Raw genomic sequence first — 17,965 nt, forward strand, 5'->3', positions numbered from 1 at the left:
AATTTTGTCCATAAACAAATTATTTATAAAACCAATGTTTCTCTCATGCTTCTCTCTTCTTCTTTTCCTTTACTATTTCTAGGGTTCTTATCACAGCTAATCTTTTAATTTTTTCCCCTTTTTCTCTCATCTCCCACAATTTAAAATACCTAAATGATTTGAAATGCAAGACAGACAATGTACTCTCTTAAAATATTCAGTGGCGCTCTATTATTCATAAATCTAAAGCGATATATCAGCCATAAATTCTAACTCTTAGACTTAAATTCCATTATCTGAGAAGTAGGCACTCTAATAGTAACTGCTATAGGGTGGTTGGTAATACTAGTGTGAGTTAATACATGCAAAATGCTTAGAATTGGGACTGGTATATATTATGTGAAAAGTGTATTTACAATGGTGATGATAATGATCATTTTTCACAGATGGCTAGCAGGGTCTGGGAATGGTGCTCCCTCCCCATGATCCACATCTTTCTTTAAGCCATTGGATTTTGTTCTGAAGAGCTCGAATGGGCAGGATTGGTTTATGTGACCTACAGATATCAGTTCCTGGAGCATGGCCATTTTTGGGGTTATTGCAGAGTTCAGAAAACCATGACCAGAGCAGCTAGATGATGTTCCTCTTACTTGATATATTCTGTGAAATATTCTGTGTCTGTTGTCTCAGACTTAAGTTGTCTAGATGAAAGTTTAACCTTCTAACCTTTCAGCTGGATGCTTTTCCACCATGAAACCAGAACCACTACTTTTCTTAAAAAAAAGAGAAAATAGGATGCCAAGGAATGGAGACTTTTATTGTTTCATAGGTTTCAAATGATTTGATCAAGTCACCCTAAGTCTGGTATTAAAATGCAATGAGAACCAGTATTTAATGGACAGCAAGTAAGGCAAAGAGGTGGATTTTTAAAAACTCAAAGTGAAAATGTGTTCTCAGCAAAACACTTGAAAATGTTGCATGAATTTATTTTTCCTTTTCTCTACAAAATAATACTTGGAAAAGGAAACAACACCAATGATAATTTAACAACTGAATACTCTCAACAGAAAGAAGCAGTAGAGGTAGTTATTAACTTTCAAATTAAAGTAATGGATCAAAATTATAAGACCAACACACACTGCTGTTAAACAAAATGTAGTGCTAATTTCAACAGGGGATCGTAAGCATCTCTCTCTTCTTCCTTCCACCTCAAGCATGGGAAGCGGGGATCCAACTGGTTCAAAGCCAAAAGTGCAGCTCCTGTTGACTGTAATGGAAGTGTTACCAGACAGGAGATGTGGAGGGAGCCAGGGTGCTGATCTGTGGAGGGGCTGAAGGCCTCAGGCAGACGTAGCCAATTGAACACTGTTATCAACTTTCCTATTTTCTCACCCAGGTGCCTCTGAAAAAGCCTACTGCCTCCAGGAAAATAAGTAAAGAGCAGCCATTGTCCCCACTTCTTTAACATTCCTACATCACATCTTCAGTTTTTGCCTCTTAGCCCATGAAGTCTGAAATATGTACTCCCTGGCCTCTGCAGAAAAGGTCTTCCCAGTCCTGTTCTAGATCAAATATCCAAAGACAATACAAAATTAACCACCTCTTTTCTCATCACTGCAACTAAGTATCAGCACAAAATCAGTGAAATAGAAATCCCTTCTATTACTAAGCATCTCAGTGGAGAATCTTCTAATTGGATATACATATTTAAAGACCATTTTTACCATATAGGATGCCTGTGGCAAAATTGGTTTCAAACAACTTTCAGAATCAGTTGACTTTTCCTTAAGAAAACACAGAGGGGAAGAAAAGACACCTACCAGGGTCCTTAGAGGGCTGTAAAACCAAATCCCTCTCATGATAATCCTGGCTCATTCAAATCAAGGCTGTGAGCCATAACACAAGAAAATTAGCAATCAGCAGACCAGCACCATACCCTACCATTTCCTACAAATGTGCAATTAAGCTACTGTGTTTCAGTCACAAACGCTTTCTTTAGATCACTCTTCTGAATACAGGATCTCATCCCAGGAAAAATTATTTCCTTGGGAACACATGGAGAAAGAAATCTATTAGATTCACCCATTACAGAAGTGATGGCAAAAGAATGTACTTCACCAAAATAAAACCTCTCTCTACGTTTGTTGTTGAAAGACTATTTGATTTTTCTTCACAGAAAAAGCTAAGCAGGTATACTTTGATTTGTATTTGTAACTCTAAATGAGTACTTTAATATTCTCTTTCATCCATAGGATTCTCCTGTCTGATTGGCCCTTTGTTGGTGAGGCTAATGTCACTAATGGAACACTTCAGCTGACCTTATACCAAAACGTAAGTGCTAAGATATTATCAGTTCTTCACAGAGTATCACTTGTAAGAACTACTTTGTCTTCATTTGAAACATTCACTACTACGTTACCCAGAATAAAGTAAAATAAACCACATACGTACTTCTCACATGTTCCTATAGCAAAAGACAACATGTAAAAACATGCACAGGTGGTACGAACAAAGCTCCCAGAACATCAACCTATTCATCCTCAGATTACCAGTTTGATGACCGTTTACACAAAAATATCCTTGAATTCGTATTCTATCTTTACACAACTTTTAATTATCCAAGCAGTCTGAGGTGGAGAAGTGTTGAAAATACTTTTAAATGAGAAAGGAATGATGTGAGAATGAATTAATCTGCCATTTATTGAAAAATTACTGAACCTTTATCCATGAAAGAAACCCAGGCAAGCCCTCTGCCTCTGTGATCTCTGTGGGCCAGGACCATTTTCTGGTTTTGAATCAGACATAGTTTGGCCTATAAAAGTTCATGGTCAAATGGGGAAAGAAAAATGCACAGGCAATTATTAGTGACTCACTGTAATACATGAGATGAAACCACATTTTAAAAGGTTAAAATAACTTTTTAAAGCACATCTTAAATGGTTTTTAAAATGGAGAAAAAAAAATTCTCTACCACTCTAAAAAAAATCAGAGGTAGGCTAGGGGAAAAAAAAAAAAAAAAAAAAAACACCTCAAGATAAATAGAAAAAACAGAAGGAAGGTCAAGTTCCATATGACTTTACAAGCCCATCATTCCCATAGTTAGCTCTTCTCCAGGGATATTACTTGTAAATTTCTGGGAAGTCTGTAAATATTAGAGTTACCATAAATTTGCTCACTTATAAAAATCACCTTGTATGCTATTAATTAATCCATGTAACATAGATTAAGCAAGAGATATGCTATTTAAAAAAAAAAAAACAATAATCCAGGGGACTTTCAAAGGTTATTCATCCTGTCAGCCTAAGGATACTGGGAAGAACCAACATAAACCATCCTGTTGTCACTAGACTGATGTCACCCTCACACCCTCCCATGCTCACCTCTCACCAAGTTTCCTTTAAAAGAAGAGCCAGAGACCACAAAAGGTATCTCTCAGGATAGCCTACACTCTCTAGTGAATGTCTATTCCTTGCTTTATCCCAAGAAGCATCTCTAGATTGCCCACACTCTCCCTTGAATGTGTACCTGCTTTCCTAAATAGATGTCTGGGTCTTTCACTGGTGTGTGCTGAAATTCTCCTCCATCATGTCCATCGGGACCCTGTCCTGAGTGGAGGGCCCCTCTTTGGGAATTCCTTGGACCTCTTCCAGTGGCAGTTCTGATAAGAAGTTGCAACTTAAATTTTATTTAAAAAAAAAGATCCTGATAGGAAATCATTTCAGGCTGAGAGAACCACAGCACTTTTAAAGGCTCGTAATATCTTTAGTTATTAAACCAATTCAGTACTAGTGAAAAATAACACTCAGGAGAGTGGTATGGTAGGAAGGAGGGTGGTTGAGAGAGCTGGAAAATCACCAGTGACCAGATCTTCCCTAATACTGTATAGATCTGAGGCTCGCTTTCCAGATGTGAAATGTTATTTCTCATGGGGAACATGGAACTGGGACTAACATACAGGTTTTGTACTTCAGAATCCAGTGTTCTTTTCACTCTACCACTGCAACATGACAGACTTGCTAAAAATTGAGGACAACAATTTGGAACACATCAGAGAGCAGAGGTATATGCAAACTCATGTCACCTCCTCCAAAAAGCTTCCTTGGACCTTAACCCTGTCTCTCCTAGTCCACATCATCATATTACCTGGCCATGATCTGAAAGTACCTCTAAAATGCATTTACTAGTGTATGATTTGATTTTCTACACTAGAAATAAACTGCATGAGGTCTTGCTCTAAACCACATGACCTCCAACATTCTATGAAGTAGGAAGGCATATAACAGGTACACATGCATTTGTTACATGAATGGAAAAAGCAGAGTGATCAGGTTTCAGGAGGTAACTATCTGCCCCTGAGCAAATTACTAACTTCCTTGAATCTAATTAGCAATTGATGGAGTTTAAGTAGATCTGTGACTTTCCAATTGAATTCTGAGTTTACCCAAGAGGATGACACTTTTCTTGTCCTTTTCATCCCCTTCCCCTTTGTCATTTTATCAGTACATAAAACGAGAGCTTGAGCAGAGAGCTTCTCAGACAAGAAATTTGAAAATAACTAAACTAACTGATTCTACAGTCCTGTCCATTTCTAAGATTCTACATTTCTAGTGTTCCTTGTAGTTTAATAATTGAATATCTGATTCTTCAATGCTAAGGGTAAAGGAATTCAAAAATCTTGTCACAAAAAAAAAGCCCAATAAATAAATAGACAAATGAACTAAACAGACACTTCCCCACATTGCTGGTAGAGTTGCAAATTGGTGCAGCCACTCTGGAAAACAGTGTGAAGAATCCTCAGAAAATTTGGAATGGACCAATCTTTTGACCCAGTTATCCCACTCCTTGGTTTATACACAAAGGATTTAAAATTCGCAAACTACAGTAACACAGCCACATCAATGTTTATAGCAGCTCAATTCACAATAGCTAGATTGTGGAACCAACCTAGATGCCCTACAACAGATGAATGGATAAAAAAACTGTGGTATGTATACACAATGGAATATTAATCAGTCATAAAGAAGAATAATATTATGGCATTGGCAGATAAATGGATGGAATTGGAGAATATCATGCTAAGTGAGATAAGCCAATCTCAAAAAGCCAAAGGACGAATGATATTGCTAATAAGTGGAGGATGACACATAATGGGGGGGAGGGAAGGGTTAGTGTTAGGGTTAGAGTTAGGGTTAGGGAGGGGGGCAAGTATGGAGTAAGGAAGTACTGTACAGAGGGTAAAGAGGGGTGGGAGGGGTGGGGAAGGGAAAAAATAACAGAATGAATCAAACAACATTACTCTATGTAATTTATGATTACACAAATGGTATGCCTTTACGCCATGTACAAACAGAGAACAACATGTATCCCATTTGTTACAATAAAAATAATAATAATAATAATAAATTAAAAAATAAATTAAAAAAAAGAAATACAAATGATCAGCAAAAAATGTTCAACATCATTAGCAATTGGGAAATTCAAATCAAAACTACACTGAATTTTCATCTTACACCAGTCAAAATGGCAAGTCAGCAAGAATACAAACAATAATAAATGCTGGAGAGGATGTGGGGGAAAAGAAATACTCACACACTTTGCTGAGATTATAAGTTAGTACTACACGGCGGAAGTCAGTATGAAGGTTCCTCAAAAGACTAGACATGGAACTACCATGTGCCCCAGCTATACCATTCCTCAGTATTTATCCTGAAGAATTAAAGTCAGGATGCTGTAGGGTTACCTGAATATCCATGTTTATAGCAGCACAATTACTATAGTCCAAACTAGGAATCTGACTAGGTGTCCATCAACAGATGAATGGATAAAGAAAATGTGACATGAGTGCACGCACACACACACACACACACACACTCACACATACTCACACAGGAGTTTTACTCAGTCATAAATAACAAAATTATGTGAGTTGTAAGGAAAAGGAAGAAAATTTGAGAACAAAATAAGTCAGTCTCAGAAAGGCAAGGTTGCATGTTTTCTGCATATTTTCTCTCATGAGTGGAAATTTGGGATGAGAAGAAAGTGTGGGAGTGGAAGTGGGGGTCTCGATTAATAAAAGGGAACGAGTAGAATAGAAGAAGGGGACCCAGGGGGAGGGAGGAGGAGAGGGAAAGAGCAAGTAGGTACCAGGGAATGAAATTAATCAAATGAAGTTATGTCAGATATGAATATGTAACACAAAGCCCACCTTATATATAATTATACACCAATAAACCTTTTAAACTATTTTTTGTCCTAGGGGAACTTAATGTTTTAAAACTGATAGCTGGGAATGTGCAAATGATTATAATCTACTGTTTGCAATAGAAAAACTAAATTATTCTCCCTTTTTCTAAAACAAAAATAACCAGTAAAATATCCCAAGTGACACAGGGAAAAAGGAAAATGAATACTACAGTAGTCTTCAGGTAAACACAGGGTCATAGTAAATAGCTTGAAAGATGTTCTGAGTTATATAGTTTAGTCTCACATTAGCCTATTTAGCCTAGTGTAAACAAATCCCCTTCAGGTAGCAATAGTTCCACTTACCAGCTTAGACAGAAATGATATGATCATAGAAACCTAAGCTGTTTCAAGTACATTACAATATTGTTCAACAAACCCCTCAGGCTAATGTAGAATGACTATTCACTGTGGAACTCTAAGGTTGTAACAGTGATTCCAAAAATCATCTTAAATTTTTAAACTCTGAGAATGAAATATGTTGAATACAATTCCAATCTACAAGGGCCTAAGACACATCAAATGCTTATGCTGTATGACTGAAGGGTTTTTTTAAAAAACTCAGACAAATGATGGGAGCCAGTTGAAATGTTTTGTAATGGGAAGAGCTGTCAGCACCAAACATTTTAATTCACAACTCAGATTACCATCTGCAAACTGATTTAGGAATCCACTCAAGTTGTAAACACTGTTCTCTTATTTTCCACATCAGATTAGATCATCCGAACCGCTGCATTCCAGGAAAAATGGCTCAGCTTTAAAAAAACCATCCAATGAGTCACTGTTTCTAAAATAATGGTGATAAAAAATGACACACAGTTAAAAAGAAAACAGAAATTTTCTTCCGGAGCAGAGAGAAGAGTCATGTGGCTCACTTTGATTTGGCCTCTTCCAAATGAGAAGAGGCAGGAAGGATAAGGGTGGCACCAAGGTGATAAGGGATCTGGACACGTTGATGATGTCCTTGCAACGTCACCTGCAGTGTGGGACCTAGGACAATTTAAGGCTGTGTGTGCTTCTTCTTGCTTACTTACAGGCAAAATCTTCAAACAGTAAAGAATTACGTTTTACATGATAATCTTCATTTAAAATCTTTAGCCACTTTTCCTTCTACTGTAAATATTCATTTACAGTTGATTTTCCAAACTATTTTATGTTTCCTTTTACAATACTTATTTCAACTTGGATTGATGGGAGGGGAGATGCATTTATTTATTAAATAAGTAAGTGGGGAATATTTAATCTGCCTCATGCTTTCCCTACGACATTGGAAGACTGCTCTGAATTAGCCACAGAAAAATAGCACAGAATGTCCATTTCTCCAATATTAATTGCAATGAAAAACTGGATCATAGAGGATAGCACATAATGCTTGAAAATAACTAAAGAAAACCTGCAAATTTCCTTTCCCTTCTTTCCTCCTTTTCCTCCACCCCAGGTCTTTTGTCTTCCCCCTCTTCTTTTTCTCTTTTAAAGAAAGAATTTTCCTACTATCTGTGTAGTCCTCTGACTTCACAAAGGGCCTGGAACTTAGCAATTAGCCAATAAATAAACCTCGTTGTATGACTAAACTGGATTGAGATCCTAAGCTTAAAGTTTAAATATGGCAGTACTAGTCACATGTGGCTACTGAGCACTTGGAAATGTGGCTCATCTGAAGTATGATGTGCTGTGAATGCAAAATACCCCTGGTACAAGATTTAATAGAAAGAAGTAAACATTTCATTAATAATTAAATAAAATATTTTCTGTGTTTAAATGCTATTTAGATATGAATCAAATAGTATGTCATTAAAATTGAGTACATCTGCCTTTGATGTATTTACTTTGACGGCTAGAAAACTTGTCAATGGGGTTGTACTTTTTTTCTTCTATGGGACAGTACTTTTCTAGAGGGATAGGTAGTCAGCAAACTCCCCATAGCTGTGACATAGTTGTGTGTCCCAATAATTGTGACAGAGTTAATAAAAAAGTGTCCTAACTTCCAGTTTGGCTATTTTTCAAAATTTGAATGAGAGAAACTCTTAGCAATAGGAATCTTATCAACTATAATATTAAAAGGTCATCATCAGCAGTGTTATAAAACAGACTTATCCATAATCAGAAGCATATTAAAGACAGACATGCTTGTACAAAACTTTCAGAGTTCAAATGTTCCATTTGAGGCAGAGGAATAACTACCTTGGAAACAGCACGAGTTTACAATATGGTAGACAAAATAAGTAAATCATGAAACAAAGATGGAGAGCCTGTCATTAAGCAGTTACATAATTTATCCACCATGAAGTCAATTTAAAAAATATAGTAAACACTTATATAAATCAATTGCCACTTTCTTGTAGGGATTGAAGGTCTTAGTTTTACTACATTGTAGACTTTCCCATGGCATGCAAGTAGAAGTGCACATAATATATATATATATGCATTGTGTAACTATACATATTGTGAAAGCAAAATTACAAGGGGAAATGGAGCTTGCTGAAAATATAACAGCATTTGTAGTCATAGCAACCCTAACTTTTAAAAAAGCAACATTAAAGCAAGAAGAGCTCATCAAGAGCTACATCAAGTTGTTATAGCAACTAAAATGTGGCTTTACAGAACAAGTTTGCATTAAAATAGCCGAGGATTATAATGGTAAATGACTTACAAAAATACATCTTTGGGACCCAAAGTTGTAATTTTTGCTTATTTTATCCAGGATTATGTCCTCTGTTTCATTAGAACAAAATGTGTGCTCAAGTGATCTCCTTACATAAAGCTGAAATGGCCATCAAGATCCTACAGTTGAAATGGCCATCCAGGAATCATACAGTTTCATAATACCTAGTATAATCAGTAAGTCAAAATTAGTTCATCAATACCTAATAATTTAATCCCTTGTGGGTGATGAAAAATATTAAATCAGAAAAGCAGAGTAAAAAATAGTCAAATAGAGTTGTCTAGAGGACCTTAGGAAAAAAATGGATCAAGAACAGGGTTTGTCAACTTTAGCCACTATTGACATTTTGGGGGAATCATTTTGTGAGGGCACATCCTGAGTGTTCTGGAGTTTTTTCTGGCCCACTTCTCACTAGATAGTAAATCCTATCCAGGTATAACAACCACAAATGTCTCCAGACATTGCAGATGCTTCCTTGGGGGAGAAGAGGGCAGCCAAATCACAAAATCTAGAAACATTTCATCCATACTATTACGGAATTCATTAAATACAAGAAAGGTGGAAACATTAAGCAAGTAGTTCAGCTATACTCTTCTGTGAGGGCAAACTGTCTAAACAGCTTAAGTGTCTGGTCTTATGCTTTAAGGAGTTTATTATCTCAGATCAACATTTTATTTTTTTTATTTTTTATTTTTATTTTTTTACAGACTGCATTTCGATTCATGTACACAAATGGGGTACATCATTTCATTTCTATGATTGTACCGATGTAGATTCATACCATTCATGTAATCATACATGTACATAGGGTAATGATGTATGTCTCATTCCACCATTTTTCATGCCCCCCCTCATTTCCTTCTACATAATCTAAAGTTCCTCCATTCTTCTCTCACCCACCGCCCCCCTACCCCATTATATATCATCATCCACTTATCACAGAAAACATTTTGCTTTGGTTTTTTGATATTGGCTTATGTCACTTAGCATGATATTCTCCAATTCCATCCATTTATCTGCCAATGCCATAATATTATTATTCTTTATGGCTGAATAATATTCCATTGTGTATATATACCCAGTTTTATAATCCATTCATCTGTTGTAAGGCATCTAGGTTGGTTCCACAATCTAGCTATTGTGAATTGAGCTGCTATAAACATTGATGTGGCTGTGTTACTGTAGTATGCTAAGTTTAATTTAATTTGAGTATAAAGAGTTACCTCGATACTAGACAAAGGAGCCAAAAACATACAGTGGAGAAAAGATAGCCTCTTCAACAAATGGTGCTGGGAAAACTGGAAATCCATATGCAGTAAAATGAAATTAACTCTTATCTCTCACCCTGCACAAAACTCAACTCAAAAATGGATCAAGGACTTAGGAATTAGACCAGAGACCCTATACCAAGTAGAAGACAAAGTAGGCCCAAGTCTTTATCATGTTGGCTTAGGATCAGACTTCCTTAATAAGACTCCCAAAGTACAAGAAATCAAAGCAAGAATCAATAAATGAGATGGACTCAAACATTTATTCTTTATGTCAACTTTTGCAACTCTGGTACATGATGGGTTTTATCTCCTGGAAACCCTCACTTTCCTCCTGTTTCAGTAGCACATCCATGTTGGTCTCTGTGCTCTTGTGCACAAGCAAAACAGGAAAATTTGGAGCTGGCCAAGTCTTTTCCTCTAGTCTCTTTTACTTCTCACAGATGCTTCCCAAGGCTTTATTTCATTAAAAAAATTACTATCCCAAGAGTCAACCTCTCCTTTTAGTCAACTACCAAAATTTCCTCAACCTTTTCCTATTTACTTGAGTACCATTTAAGTGCTATTATGCCCACAATATTCCACTTAGATTAAATGTCATTATAGTGTGGGATGGACAAATATTTTACTGAAAGTCAAAAAGTTAAAGCAAAAACATTTTTGGTCAACTTTTTTTGGGTGACTAATCTAATAAATGTTTGGGGCAAGGTACATAAGAATGGAAGAAGAATGAAAATGTGGTTCTATGCAGGTGAAAGACATGTTTTTGTCTAGTTTCTGAATGCTAGTAGGTGGGAACTCCAAATGGTAAGCTACTTAAGAACAGGGACTGCTTTTGTATCGTTGGGGGTTACCATGACTCCTGACCCAAGTAGACTGCAAAATGAACAATCAGCCAAACCCAAGCTTTATTCAATGTCATTTAAAAACCCAGTTATTACCCAATAAACTGCAAAATGAACAACCAAACAAACCCAAGCTTCATTCATTTAAAAACCCAGTTATGAAGCCATATGAGATATGCCAAGAGACTGGCATACTCTTAAATATTCCACATGTTAGTCAAAACAGATCATTCCCTCAGAGGGCAAATACTATTCTTGATAGCACTTAGATGACCAAGATAGCATCTTTGATTTAAAGCTCATATAGCTCCTTAAGCTAAAAAGTTAAGATTCTTTTAGTTATATCATTTCAATTTATCATTAGTATATAGGATATGTGAATATTTTAGGGGGTATTTCCTTCTATCTCTTTTAACCAACTTTATCTTTTATTTTCCATATATCTAAATAATTTTGCAAAGCAATAATTTTTGGCAAAGGTTACTCTTTATAGATTTACATTTTTATTGTGTTTTTTACTGGTTTTCTAAAAGACCCTATTCTTTTGAGGAATGTCAGATTAATTCATTGGGATTTTATATGACACACTCACATATATCTTTTCCATTGTGTTTTCCAATTTTATTCTCACACTTCAATTACTTTCTGTAAAATTACACATACTAATGTAGGCAGGACCCTGACAGAGCTGGCCACAGTCTGTATAGAAAGTTTTGGAATAGTAAGTAGTGAATTTTTCTGTCAGACTTTTCACCTGGAATAAACTGCAAAATGAACAACCAGCCAAACCCAAGCTTCATTCAATGCCATTTAAAAACCCAGTTATGAAGAAATATGAGATATGCCAAGAGTCTGGCATACTCTTAAATATTCCACTTGTTAGTCAAAAGAGATCATTCCCTTAGAGGGCAAATACTATTCTTAATAGCTCTTAAATAATGGGTCCTTGAGAACTGGAGTGGCCACATAAAATTGTCAAGGCTAATGTTAGAACCTTGTGTGACTGGTAAGAGAGCATGCTTGGAATGAGGCAGTATAAACATTCTCTAACTTCCTGTCATAGGATCGATGCTTTACTAATAATGAATTAAAGGGCAATTTTAAAATAGAGTATAATATTAATGAATTTTGATTTTGTCCTTACAAATAAAATTATGATTCTTTTTTTTTTTTCTTTTTACTTTGGAAGGTCAGCTTAGTTTTCCAGCCAAAAAGAAAATATATACCTGCTAGGATAAGAGTGAACTTGAAAGGAAATTGAAAAATCATGCTTTTGCTAAGCTAAGCTAAGTCTCATTAAAGAAGGCTTATTGACCCGAGGCTTGGTGCAGCGACAACAAACACTTTCTGCCAGCAGATGAAGTAATAAGTTCAACTCTATAAGTAGTGATTTCTTTTTTCATATATTACACACATCAAACAGAAAGACAACTTGCTGGAGCTTGGTGAGGCTGTTGGAAGAGCACTGACCATTGCTGATCATTATTTTGACTTGGATAGGGTGTTACTGTCTCCTCTGGAAAGGGGTATTTTGGAAGTGATTTTTAAAACCTAACTGGTGTGGTTTACTTTTATTGTATCTTTCCTTTAGCTTTCAAATCATCACATTGATTATTGCTTTAGATGGTATTTCTTTCAGCTTAGAAAATGGAGAAGGCTGTTCAAAATAATTAGCTGAGAGGAAAAAAGCCACCATCTTTAATACCTTAAAAATACCTGCACATCTGTTGAAAAACAAAAGATTTGGATAACTTATAAATAGACAAAGGCATAAATGAGGTTTTATGGGTGGTGGAGGCAATAGGTCTGACCTTTGTTTCCTCCACTCTCTATTGGAAGACCACTGCAGTAGCACAATTTAAAATCACATCTCTGATTTTTCTTTTCAAGGTATATTCCATGGAAGAGTGGTTTCCTAAAACCTTTAGTAACTGCAGTTGAACTTTTGCAGAAGAGGCAGAGACATTGGGAAGAGGGTTTCACCACTGGCACAGTTTCAGATTCACTGAAAGTTATGTTCTTTCCTTCTGACATCCAATCTTACTCCTCAATTATCTTTTGAGTAAAATAGTCTTATGCAATATGTTGTGCTTGGTACTGGGGACACAATATGCAACAAAAAGATACATTGATTCTTGTCCTCAATGATCTTGTAATTTAGCAAGGGGACATAAATTATTCACATAATCACACAAATAAAGATACATGGGGGCTGGGGAGATAGCTCAGCTGGTAGAGTGCTTGCCTCGCAAGCACAAGGCCCTGAGTTTGATCCCCAGTACCGCAAATAAATAAATAAATAAATAAATAAATAAAAAATAAATAAAGATAAATGGCCTAAGTGCTGACAGAAAATGTGTTCCCCTGAGTCTATGAAATAGGTGACTCTGACCTGGTCTTGGAGGTGAGGCTCACCTGGAGAGGTGATGATTAAACTAAAGTAAAACAGAAGTCAGATGATCTAGATCCATTTTGAACAAAATAACTTGCCAAAATTAATTTATGTCATCATCAGGGCCTATAGGATCTATGGGATTCCATTAACACACACCCATGAACACCAGCTTGCTTCATAACTTCAAGTCATTTTAAATCGGAAAGGCACTTGACATAAGGTCATCTGAATCCTGTATTTTTTTTTCAAGTCAGGGTTTGTAATTCCATGGCCCATGCCCTTTTGATTAAAAAGAGGAAGACGGTTCTGAAGTCAGTAGAATATAAAATATATACAATTTACCATTTACTTGATCAATTAATGTCCCATTTTATGGCTAGAGAAAGTCATCTGTGTGATTTAAATAGTGTGGCTCACCATCACACCAGGCCAGAGCAGTACAGGAGTGGCTGAATGACAATTTTGTGTGTTAGACTAACAACAGAGGTTTATTTAGTGAAATCTGAAGAAACACACCCCCTGCAGCAACAAATGCTGTGAGAGATGGACAGAAATGTGGTGCCAATCTACCATGTTCATTGTAGTGTTGCTCTAAGCTCTGCATTGGCATACAAGGTGACACATTGGGTATAACATGCCCTGAGGGGTGATACCATGGAGCCATTTACTATGTATTTTCAACTGCTTCCAGACTGCATAGCTCCCTGCAGGACATGTTCAGAATCTCACACCCAGCACATCCTGGAATGACAAAATTGCCTTCCTTTGGTGCCACATTTTCAGGCTAACCTGCCTCTAACTTACCTTCTCCAACCCAAATCTAAATAAGTCAATAGACTCTGGTGCTTTAACCAAGTTGAGCAGTATTTTTCAGAGATGGCTCCCTGACCACCTGCATCTGAATCACGTCAGATGTTTGTTAAAAACGGAAATTCAGAGATGTATTCCAAATCTACTCAACCAGCAGTTTGAGAGCCGTGCATACACTTGACACTAGCTACTTTCATAATTGCTCCTGCTGTTTGGCAGAATGCTGAGGTAAACCAGCTGGTGGAATCTGGCATTAGACTTGTTGTCATAAACTCGATGTTCAGGCCTCCTGTCTGCCCTCTGAATACCCTGCTTGCTCCCGTCTTGCCTCTGGAAGCAGGGTTCTAGCCTGACACTCTAAAGTGTGCTTGGCTCCCAAGTAACCATCCTATAAATTCTTGGCTCTTCCATCTTTTAGAAATCATACTCTGTCCACCATGTCCCTTCCTATTCTGATTCTGCATAAAAACAAGAAGCCCAATTTTGCCCTGAATGAGATAGAGCATGCAGAACATTACCAAATTATGATCTAGCCACTTGCTAATTAAAGTGTTATTCACAACCAGCAGCATCACCCAATTATTAGAAATGAAGAATCTTATACTGTTCCCTCAGACCAATGTGGTAAACTAATAATGACTTCCAAATATATATCTATATCGTAATGTTGCTTTATAGGGCAAAGTTTTTGTAGATGTGATTAAGCAGGAAAGGATTAAGGATTTTTAGATCATACTGGATTATGCGATTGGTCCTTAAATTCAATCACATGTGCCGTAAAAGAGAGGAGCAAGGGAAATTATATAGAGGCAGGGTGATGTGAAGACAAAAGAGGAGGCATAACACAGCCACAGGCAAAGGAAAGCTGATGGCTACCAAAGCTCAAAGAGGCAAAGAGTGATTCTTCACCTAGAGACTCTGAAGGAGCTTAGCCCTGATAAGATCTTGATGTTGACACAGTGAAAAGACAACAAACCTTTCAAATTTGGTTCCAAGAACTGTAAGTGAATAAATTTCTGATGTTTAAGCTACCACATTTGTGGCAAATTTTATACCCTGTATATGAGAGATATATTTCCAGTAGGTTTCAAAAAGTACTATATATGTATAGAACTGCTGTAATAATAATGCAAGTTCAAAATAGGATAAACTACTTTTAAAAAGATCTCCAAATACCTGGTATGCTTTCTGAAAATTATATGTATTTATATGATGAATCATGACATTATTTTGCTCAAATCACTCTTAGATTAAGCTAATTACTTAACTTACTCTTGGATAAAAATTATTTAGCTAAAACAATTATTTTATGAAAATTCAAAAGTATAATACACTAATCTGAATGTGCATAATGTTGGTATTAATACCTATATTTTATGTTGATAGTGATGATTTAAATTAAATTTGGCAAAACTTAAATGAGGGACAAAGTCTTTATAGCATAAAAAGTTGTTGTCATTCTGAGTATCTGTATACAAAACCAGAACAACTATTTGAAATTTACCAGCTGAATTAGTCCATTTTGTGTTACTCTAACAAAATATCTGGGGCTGGATAACTTTATAGATAAAAGAAGTTCATTTAATTCATGCTCTGGAGGTTAAAAGTCTCACATCTGCTGACAGTCTTCTTGCTGGCAGAGTTCCAAGGCGATACAGTACATCATCACATGGGAAAAGACAGAAAGCACATGTGTGTCCTCTAGTCTCTCTCCCCTCTCTGCCCCACCTCCATCTTATAAAGCCATCAGGATTCAATCATCAGGATAAAGCTTGATGACTTTATCTAATCCTAATCATCTCTCACCTTTAAATCCCACAGTTTGGATTCAGTTTCTACCATCTTAACACCTCTCAATGGTGATTAAATTTCAACACATGAATCCTTGAGGGATACACTCAGGCCACATCCAAACCATTGCACTAGCCAATACTTATGAAGCTCATTAGAAATGTTTTCTGTATTTCCTTCATAAGGCAAGGTTTACACAGCAGTCAAAACAGTTGAGTTGGATATCGCTCAGGGTTAAATAAAAGTTTGCTTTCTTCAAGGCAAACAATGGCAGTGAGTCCCAAATGCCAGCATGTATACTCATTAGTTGGTCATTTATATTTAGGTGGGAAGGGGAAGGAAGATAGTCCAGATCTGTCTGTGAATATATGATCTCTGTCATCCTCATCCTCGGCTAATACTAGAAACAATGGCCATGGAATCCTCTCAAGACCCTGGTCAATAATCATGGCAAGCTGGTGATGGACTTCCCATCAACTTTGTTATAGGCACGTGTTGCTTGTGGGATTATAATACAATTAGATATAGAAGTCTTCAGAAGCAATGGTGAAGCACACAAACCCTGCTTTCAATTTTTTTGTTTTTCTTCTAGGGTAGAACTGAAAATCCATAAACCAAACCCAAAGAACCAAAGGCCGAATATTTTCTCTGCTACACGGATGCTAATTCACAATAAGGGGGTGGCGAGGGAAGAACAGAGGTACTTTGGATTAGACAGAGGGAAGTGAAGGGAGCAGGGGGTTTGAGGGTTGAAATGATAGTAGAACGAATTGGACATTATTACTCTATGTGCATATATGATTACACAACCTGTGTTACTCTACATCATGTACAACCATAAGAATGAGAAGTTATACTCCATTTATGTACGATGTGTCAAAATGTATTCTACTGTTATGAGAACTAATTAGAACAAATAAAAAATTAAAATAAAATAAAATCCTGCAAGGAAGATAGTACTAGAAATTCCACCTGTGGGTTTTGGCTGGGGTAAACATGGGTTTTTTAATTTCAGCAACTCACCAAACCATTCAGAGACAATGGTTTGAATGCTTTATTTTGGTTTCATCTTATCATTTAATCTTGTTGGCAATTCTTAATAAAAAAGAAAATAGCCTCTTTTGATTTCCTCAAATCCTATTTTATCGCTAACCTTCTATCAAATGAGAAAAGGTCTCCATTCAATTCTTTTCAGTTTCAGTCCTATCCCAAGAGCTTACAGAAACATGTTTCCTTTCAGATGAAGCTGCTGGTAGAACTGCCCAACAGTTTATATTAATTAAATTTAGCAAGGCAGATTAGATGCTATATTAGAATGTTCTTTTCCCCCCGCTAATTGGGGAAATTGAGGTTGTTGAGTTGCTATTTTTAAATTTGGTTATGATCTTAAAAGGGGCTGTTAGGTATGAAATGAAAGCATATACCTGACCCACTGCAATGCAATCTAACACATTTATCTGGGTATTTAATTACTGTGCTTCTCAGTTATAAAATGAGAAATGTTTATCATGAGTACACATTTCTGGATCTCATTTTATTTTTTGTAATTAAAAATTAGGCTATTGGTGCAACTGTGTACCTAAATAAATATTCAAATGGGAATGAAATATTCCTCAGAAGAATTTTTTACTAAAAGATGGTTTGTAACCACCTTTCACAGCCTTTACTCCATTTGAACATCACAATACTATACGTTCTTAGTTACTGGGTGACAACCTCTTCTCCTTAGATAACCTGAACACTTTCTGCAGGACTGGTGACAACTTACTCTTTGCTCTTTCCAATTCTAACAAAGTCTAGAACAGTCACTGCTGAGATAGATATTCATGTTTACTTATAATACTTACATTTATACATATATAAATTATGGATATATATTATATAAATAGAAAATTTGTAGGTATTTATAGATATATGTTTATGAGAAAATACTCAAAAAAAGCAAAAGTTGAATCTTTTTTTTTTTTTTTTAATT

The 17,965-nt window shown here is 36.2% G+C and overlaps 1 protein-coding gene across 3 annotated transcripts in view; it reads right to left on the bottom strand.

The window, feature by feature from the left end:
- Positions 1-17,965, bottom strand: part of LOC306660154 (cGMP-dependent protein kinase 1) — a 1,225,718-nt gene that overhangs the window by 647,794 nt on the left and 559,959 nt on the right. The gene's annotated exons all lie outside the window — the stretch shown is intronic.

Source organism: Sciurus vulgaris, assembly GCF_902686455.1.
Source record: "Sciurus vulgaris genome assembly, chromosome: 4".
NCBI classification, from domain to species: Eukaryota; Metazoa; Chordata; class Mammalia; order Rodentia; family Sciuridae; genus Sciurus; species Sciurus vulgaris.